The sequence below is a fragment of the Salmo salar genome, chromosome ssa18 (genome assembly GCF_905237065.1).
Source record: "Salmo salar chromosome ssa18, Ssal_v3.1, whole genome shotgun sequence".
Taxonomy (NCBI): domain Eukaryota; kingdom Metazoa; phylum Chordata; class Actinopteri; order Salmoniformes; family Salmonidae; genus Salmo; species Salmo salar.
Genome location: NC_059459.1, coordinates 9905061 through 9913247, shown reverse-complemented (window position 1 = coordinate 9913247; position 8187 = coordinate 9905061). Strand labels below are relative to the sequence as shown.

At 42.2% G+C, this 8187-nt stretch overlaps 1 protein-coding gene across 2 annotated transcripts in view; it reads left to right on the top strand.

Annotated features, from left to right (window-relative positions):
* Positions 1–211: 211 nt before the first annotated feature.
* LOC106576778 (gamma-aminobutyric acid receptor subunit pi) overlaps positions 212–8187 on the top strand; it is a 78322-nt gene continuing 70346 nt past the window's right edge. Inside the window, exon 1 of one of the 2 annotated variants that reach the window (XM_014154177.2) lies at positions 212–500. The gene's annotated coding sequence lies outside the window, so the exon portion shown is untranslated. The remainder of the gene's footprint in view (positions 501–8187) is intronic. The other variant, XM_014154175.2, reaches the window with a different exon arrangement.

Here is an 8187-nt window from a genome sequence, read left to right as displayed (position 1 = left end):
TGACAGGCTACTATGCTTTGTTCTACAACGACTTTGTCCCAGTGTTAAATGGGAGGTGATTTTGCCACTGTCAATGTAGCTTCCCAATGAATTTTTTTTTTAAACAAAATGTATCACATCATCCAATGGTGTTCTTAATGTTAATAGTTTTTCCATCAAGGGAATTATATAAATAGTGTAAATAAATTAATTTGTTCTGAGTGGGCCAAGTCATTGTTGGTGACATTCATCTCGTGCGTTGTCTTTAGAGACCCCAAAGCGGCGGTAGGGTTGGTTGGTTGGACCATTGCGATTCATTGTGCACAAGGCAAGCGGCTTCTCCTTGTTGACGGAAATTCGCTGACAGAGCACCAGTTGTTTTCGCAGGCAGATGTTGGCGACTGAAGTGGGCTACCGGTTACAACTTTAATTTTAATGCTAAGGAAAATTCGATGACACGTACTCTTATCGCTAGTATAAGCTGAAATGTATGGTATGCGCTCGGCCACCAATCACTACAGGTAAGAATGTGCCTACGTGCTTTTAACTTTGTAGTAGCCTGTTTTGCAATATGATACAACCACCCATGAAGTTTGGCATGTACAATGAATGATTCTATGGTTTGTATTTACGTTTTACATGTTTTAATATGGTTGAGTAAACCTACCTTCAATCAAAGGAACATGTTTCGTTTGTTGGGCATATTGGTTTGTTTTCAGCAGTCAGTACGCTGAAGCTTCGTAGACTTGAAGCCTCGTAGACTTCCAATGGTTTTTAAATGGTTTGCTAATTTATGTTTTGAATATGAAAAGTAGCCTAATAAACAATTGTTCAATAACATATGTAGGTTCATGTTTTAAAAAAAAAAAAAAAATTATACAAATATCTCCAATATCACATTGTGTCATATAAAAGTGAAGCACTGAACAATAGCCTATCCGATAATAATGTAATTATAATCTTGTGTATAGGGTGAAAACAACTTTATAGGGATTGAGTGAACGTGTCATATTCATCCAGTTTTGTGGATATCAAGGCTGTGTGACTGTTGCGCTCCTAAAGATTGGAGGTCGTGTGTACATGTTCCACTTAAAGAAAGGATGCTGTGTGGTTAAACTATAATTTACTGTATGGGTAGCCATGCTTTATGTTGAATGCTTGATTGACTCTTACCGAGTGCAATATTCACTTTGCCATTGCGGTTAATTAGAACATTCTAGTTGGGGTCAAGACCTCGACAAATTGCCATCACCTTTTATGCACTTGAATTATTTTTGGGAACGGGCATTTTAAAGTGTCAAGGAATGGCAGCGCTCACACCAGGTGAAGGTCATATACACATTTCATACAGCCCCACATGATATATGTAGACCTGCATCCATGTGTGGATGTGTGCGCGTTATAGTGGAAGTGGGTGTTCATGTGCTGATGGAGTGGAGGATTAATATGGTTATTCATTATTATGTAATGCAGGCTAATCATTATTTGATGCATACAATTCATTGATTGTTCTTATCATGGGGTAATTTCAAGATATGTAACGATTCACCGAAACTCATCGGTCCGTGTTCATCTGTCCGCTGGAGCCCAAACCCATCCAAATGAAGCATATATTGGTCAGAAAAACGATTAAAACATTACGAATCTCCGGTTCACTAATGTTTTTCACTCATATTTTTTTATTCCGAAAATTCTTCTTATCTGTTGTGACAATTGATGTGTCCTCCTTCAGTTCAGTAGCCCACTGAACTTGTACGCATGTATCTGCGTGTGACTGTCTGATAACTGTGCGTGCGCACGTCGCACAGTGCGGTAGACAGCTAATCACGCCAACAAGGTAGGTCTATCTCTGTTCTAGGCTATTCGTACATCTGCTCGGCACCGTCAGCATTCAGATTAGGAAATGGCTTTTGCAATATCAAATCATAGGCTTTATTAGTTGAATGACAACCAATGTAATTTGCAGGGACATTTGTTACCATTACCAAATGCGCTGTAGAAAATTATGTTTTACCATAGCTAATCGGAGTGGACGCAACTCATATCCAACTGTTGATTGGGGTTTTCAATTATTCCGATTTTATTTAGATTTTTCAGGTTCGCAATAAAACATATTTTGATAATTTTGCTTTAAACAGTCAGTATTTATATTTGGTTATTTTTAAAATAACAGGTAATTTCATAAAGTACATCAATCATTTCTGCGAGTTGTGCGTGCTGGCATTTATTAGAAAAAGCCGGATAAGTTCTCCAGTAAAATTCCCGAATGTCTAAACTATTGGCTTTTGAGATGGGTGTAAAATTATAAAGTTGCATTATATTAATTGGCTAAATGTCATGCTAATTTCAAAAGATAAATGTTGGCATAGGGGGGGGGCATAAATTGATAGTGGGGTGGTAGATGCTCAGCCTGCCCTATGGCTCAGCTCAGGGTCAATGGCTGGAAGGGAACCAGCTTTTGTCGAAATAATGGTTAGGGTTTTAAAATGCGATTTTTGACAGTAATCTGACAAAAGATGAATCCCTTCTTGCCATGACAAAGCTTAGGTGCAAACACACACACACACACACACACACACACACACACACACACACACACACACACACACACACACACACACTCATCTTAGAGAAGTCATCTCAGACAGATCCAGCAGCAGATATTCATTTAAAATGGAAAATGAATATGTTCATGCAAAAAATGTTAGTGTATCGAATCAAACTGAATCGTATCAATTCGTTCCCCTAATCAAACCGAAACGCACCATATAGGACCCAATGTATCTAGATGCGTATCGAACTGTTTGTGAAAGGAGAGATGCACATTGCCTATTGCTACCCTCAGGCTATGAAGCCTATCAGATTAAAGATAGCTATCAGCGGTTGGCAAGAGTTCTGAAGCACCAAACAGCTCTAGAGTACATTGATGTTGTTTCATGTAATCAAGTAGTGTATACAAATGAGGAGTCAGGTCTGATCTTATCTCGAAAGAAAATAGAAACACTTGACCTGTTCATGGAGGCTGGAGGTTTTGAAATGTCCCTCTCTCCCAAATACACTGCTCAAAAATAAAGGGAACACTAAAATAACACATCCTAGATCTGAATGAATTAAATAATCTTATTAAATACTTTTTTCTTTACATAGTTGAATGTGCTGACAACAATTTCACACAAAAATAATCAATGGAAATCCAATTTATCAACCCATGGATGTCTAGATTTGGAGTGGAAAACCACACTACAGGCTGATCCAACTTTGATGCAATGTCCTTAAAACAAGTCAAAATGATGCTCAGTAGTGTGTGTGGCCTCCACGTGCCTGTATGACCTCCCTACAACACCTGGGCATGCTCCTGATGAGGTGGCGGATGGTCTCCTGAAGGATCTCCTCCCAGACTTGGACTAAAGCATCCGCCAACTCCTGGACAGTCTGTGGTGCAACATGGCGTTGGTGGATGGAGCGAGACATGATGTCCCAGATGTGCTCAATTGGATTCAGGTCCGGGGAACGGGCGGGCCAGTCCATAGCATCAATGCCTTCCTCTTGCAGGAACTGCTGACACACTCCAGCCACATGAGGTCTAGCATTGTCTTGCATTAGGAGGAACCCAGGGCCAACCGCACCAGCATATGGTCTCACAAGGGGTCTGAGGATCTCATCTCGATACCTAATGGCAGTCAAGCTACCTCTGGCGAGCACATGGAGGGCTGTGCGGCCCCCCAAAGAAATGCCACCCCACACCATGACTGACCCACTGCCAAACCGGTCATGCTGGAGGGTGTTGCAGGCAGCAGAACGTTCTCCACGGCGTCTCCAGACTCTGTCACGTCTGTCACATGTGCTCAGTGTGAACCTGCTTTCATCTGTGAAGAGCACAGGACGCCAGTGGCGAATTTGCCAATCTTGGTGTTCTCTGGCAAATGCCAAATGTCCTGCACGGTGTTTGGCTGTAATCACAACCCCCACCTGTGGACGTCGGGCCCTCATACCACCCTCATGGAGTCTGTTTCTGACCGTTTGAGCAGACACATGCACATTTGTGGCCTGCTGGAGGTCATTTTGCAGGGCTCTGGCAGTGCTCCTCCTGCTCCTCCTAGCACAAAGGCGGAGGTAGCGGTCCTGCTGCTGGGTTGTTGCCCTCCTACGGCCTCCTCCACGTCTCCTGATGTACTGGCCTGTCTCCTGGTAGGGCCTCCATGCTCTGGACACGCTGACAGACACAGCAAACCTTCTTACCACAGCTCGCATTGATGTGCCATACTGGATGAGCTGCACTACCTGAGCCACTTATGTGGGTTGTAGACACCGTCTCATGCTACCAGTAGAGTGAAAGCACCGCCAGCATTCAAAAGTGACCAAAACATCAGCCAGTAAGCATAAGAACTGAGAAGTGGTCTGTGGTCCCCACCTGCCGAACCACTCCTTTATTGGGGGTGTCTTGCTAATTGCTTATAATTTCCACCTGTTGTCTATTCCATTTGCACAACAGCATGTGAAATTTGTCAATCAGTGTTGCTTCCTAAGTGGACAGTTTGATTTCACAGAAGTGTGTTTGACTTGGAGTTACATTGTGTTGTTTAAGTGTTCCCTTTATTTTTTTGAGCAGTGTATGTGTATATTTGTGTGATTTGAGAAACAGCCAAGACAACTGTCTCTGTTCTGGTGCAGCTCTGTAAAAAAACACAATGTTACTTATTTATTTTGTTATATTTTTGTGTTTCAACAAATCTCACCGCAGTATGCTTAAACCATTTGCACAGCAGATTTAGCTCCCAGTCAAGCATGATATTAAAAGAGGAAGTAGGGACCAGAAGTCAATGTGATTAACCTCTCTGGGGTATGTGGGATGCGCGGGACACACTATTCAACAGCCAGTGAAATAGCAGGGCGCCAAATTCAAAACAACAAAAATCTCATAATTCAAATTTCTCAAACATACAACTATTATATCCCATTTTAAAGATACACTTCTCGTTAATCCAACCACATTGTCCGATTTCAAAAAGGCTTTACGGTGAAAGCATAACATTAGATTATGTTAGGACAGCGCCTAGACAAGAAAAACCACACAGCCATTTTCCAAGCAAGGAAACTCCAGAGTTCAGAATGTCATTTCCTCTTCCCACCCAGTGACAACATAGCAGATTTAACACATTTTAAAAAGTAATCCAAAGGCAACAAACATGTATTGGATGATGCACAGTGGTAAGAAACTCCTTTCTATCTGTATATCTCCCCTTTTTCTTCCCTGCTGTGCTCGTTACATGCTGTGTGGGTAGAGACTATGCCCTGTGCAAACATTACTCTGCAGAATTGGTGGTTGGGCAGACAGGCAGTGCTATGAGATGATGAGGTATGGGTGCAGCTGGGACCTGGAGGGTGGCACAGAGCACCAGGTGGCTCATCCCTCCTTCCTGATTCAGATTGATGGGCCTCATCTCCCAACCACCCACTCTCTGGCCCAGGTGCATCATGGGAGTGAGGGCCAGGGACATTTGGGTTTGGACTGACCTGGCTGTCCCATCCGTGTGGCCCTTTGTGCCCTGTCTGACTTGGGATGTTGCAGTGGCACTGTCATCACTCATCTGGGATGAGGTCTGATGCCAAAAATTGTCCTGATGTAGCCAACCAGTCCCTCAAGCTGTCAGAGTGTCCAGATGTACATTCAGATCAACTGTTTTTAGAGTGATATTTTATTCAACAAAAAATATTTGATTGTCTTCTTCATTTTCTTCTTCTTTGATCGTTATCATCTTCATCATCATTATTATTATTATCATCATCTTATTCATCAGTACCGCCTACACCTGCACCACCATCTCAAAATGCAAGCTCCTTTCCAACCACATTCATATCCACTCAAAGCCTGCAGATTTCCTGTAATGTTTTAGGAGGCGAAGGCAAGGTCACAAGCATCCCTACGCTGATGCAGGGCAACTGGAGCCAGAAACTTGTCTGGAATGATGAGGAGGATAAGTCAATTAGAGCCCAAATCAAAACATCAGAACTCGCAGACGAAACAGAGTGTTGCATAGGAGAGGGATCCGCTGTGGTTAGCCGACTGCTCAGACAAAGTCCTCAGGGCCTGCTGTGCCTGTAAGAGGCGAGCTGGGCTGGTGGAACATATTTATAAAATCAGCTCAGCTCTAAATGCTACAGCAGTGTGGGATGTAGTGCGTACTATAATACCTGTTTCCCATGGGAGAAAGCAACGTTTGACCATTACACCAAGAGGTACTGTATATCAGTCTTGGGCTGAGAGTGACACTGTTTTTGATGTCGCAGGCAGGGTTATCTTATCACGAGACCGTGAACCCTACTCACGTTCGTTACACCGACCCAAAACAAACTCTGCTGACTCTGATATTTTTCCACACTGTCCTTTTCAGCAACTGTGGTGGATGCGTAAACTGGCCAGCTCAGTACAGCCCGGCTTGACTTGGTTGCGCTTGGCCGGTAGTGCATAAATGGTATAAGTCAGTGGTCAGGGTCTCAGTCCCAGTTGCCTTAAGAGGTCAGGGAACAAGTCAGGATACAGGACAGGGAAAAAAATTAAAAATCAAGACCACGAGGGGGTCTGACAAAGAGGTGACTCACCAAGCACACCAGGCGGGAAGCGAGAAAACACAGAAAAGGGCAGAACATTTGATCATGTGCTCAGTAACTCAAACATATATATTTTTTCCACACACTTTTGCCCTTTTCAAGTCAGCTTAAAATCAAATGGTAGACAAGATGACAGGATTCTGAAATATGGCTGAAAGAGGTTTCTCTTGAGAGGTTTAATTAGACACTGCTGTCTGTTTGAGGGTGGTCAGTGGATTTGTGGGTGACAAGTAGAATTTTAGCTGACAGACATAATGTACAGCTGACCACCCTGGATTAAGCACAGCTGGACAGGGCAGATTAGGCAACAGGCCCCTACACTGAAAATGATTGAGACAGTGACATAAATATGTATGGCCTCATATCTTAAAATAGCTAGAGCTTTGTGGTTTGGAGATGACTGAAAAGCTTTATTGACTTTTGACTTCAACACATTTAATGAAGGTGCTGTATGCTAGTCTGTTCAGTGTATGCAAGAGTGTGATTATCTGAATTTAAGTGTGCAATCTTAGGATGTACAGTGTTCGTGAGGTTGTGTGCCTTCATTTGCATTGATTGGATGTTTTGTAATATTGGGGTGACGTTTACCCTCTGGTGGCAGGGTGACACTAGCATTGCGGGCTGGATGATTGACAGCTGTCTGAGAAATTGATTAAAAGGGTTATGTTACGTTCATGTACATTTATTGATGTGTTCAGCTGTGTTCAGCCCACAGATTAGTCCAGTAAACCTCAGATCAGTCCAGTGCTTCTTTACACATGAACTGACAAAGAATTCCAATAAAGCAAAATTTGACCATAGATGAGGAATGATTATCGTGGACTTTTTCAAATTTTAACATCTCTGTTTTATTGATAAAGACTGCATAATTTCCAGAATCCGTCCTCGGCTGCGTGTTTCGAACCATTTGTCTCTCGTTAATGGGTTTATTTGACATTTAATTTAATCTTATTTTCGTACTTGCTGAGTGAAGACCAAGGACTGTCCAATAAACCAATCAAAATAAATTTCATGAGATGCAAATATTAGGTCTTCATCATCTGTGATTATTTAAGTGAGTTTGGAGGATATATTGGCATGGATGTTGTTAGGTCCAAGACGAAGTCGAGGGCATTATCACTTTTATACAGTTGAAGTCGTAAATTTACATACACCTTAGCCAAATACATTTAAACTCAGTTTTTCACAATTCCTGACATTTAATCCTAGTAAAATTCCCTGTCTTAGGTCAGTTAGGATCACCACTTCATTTTAAGAATGTGAAATGTTAGAATAATAATAGCGAGAATGATTTATTTCAGCTTTTATTTCTTTCATCACATTCCCAGTGGGTCAGACGTTTACATAAAGCATTGCCTTTAAGTTGTTTAATTTGGGTCAAACATTTCAGGTAGCCTTCCACAAGCTTCCCACAATAAGTTGGGTGAATTGTTTTCCTCCTGACAGAGATGGCGTAACTGAATCAGGTTTGTAGGCCTCCTTGCTCTCACACGCATTTTCAGTTCTGCCCACAAATGTTCTATAAGATTGTGGTCAGGGCATTGTGATGGCCACTCCAATACCTTAACTTTGTTTTCCTAAAGCCATATTGCCACAACT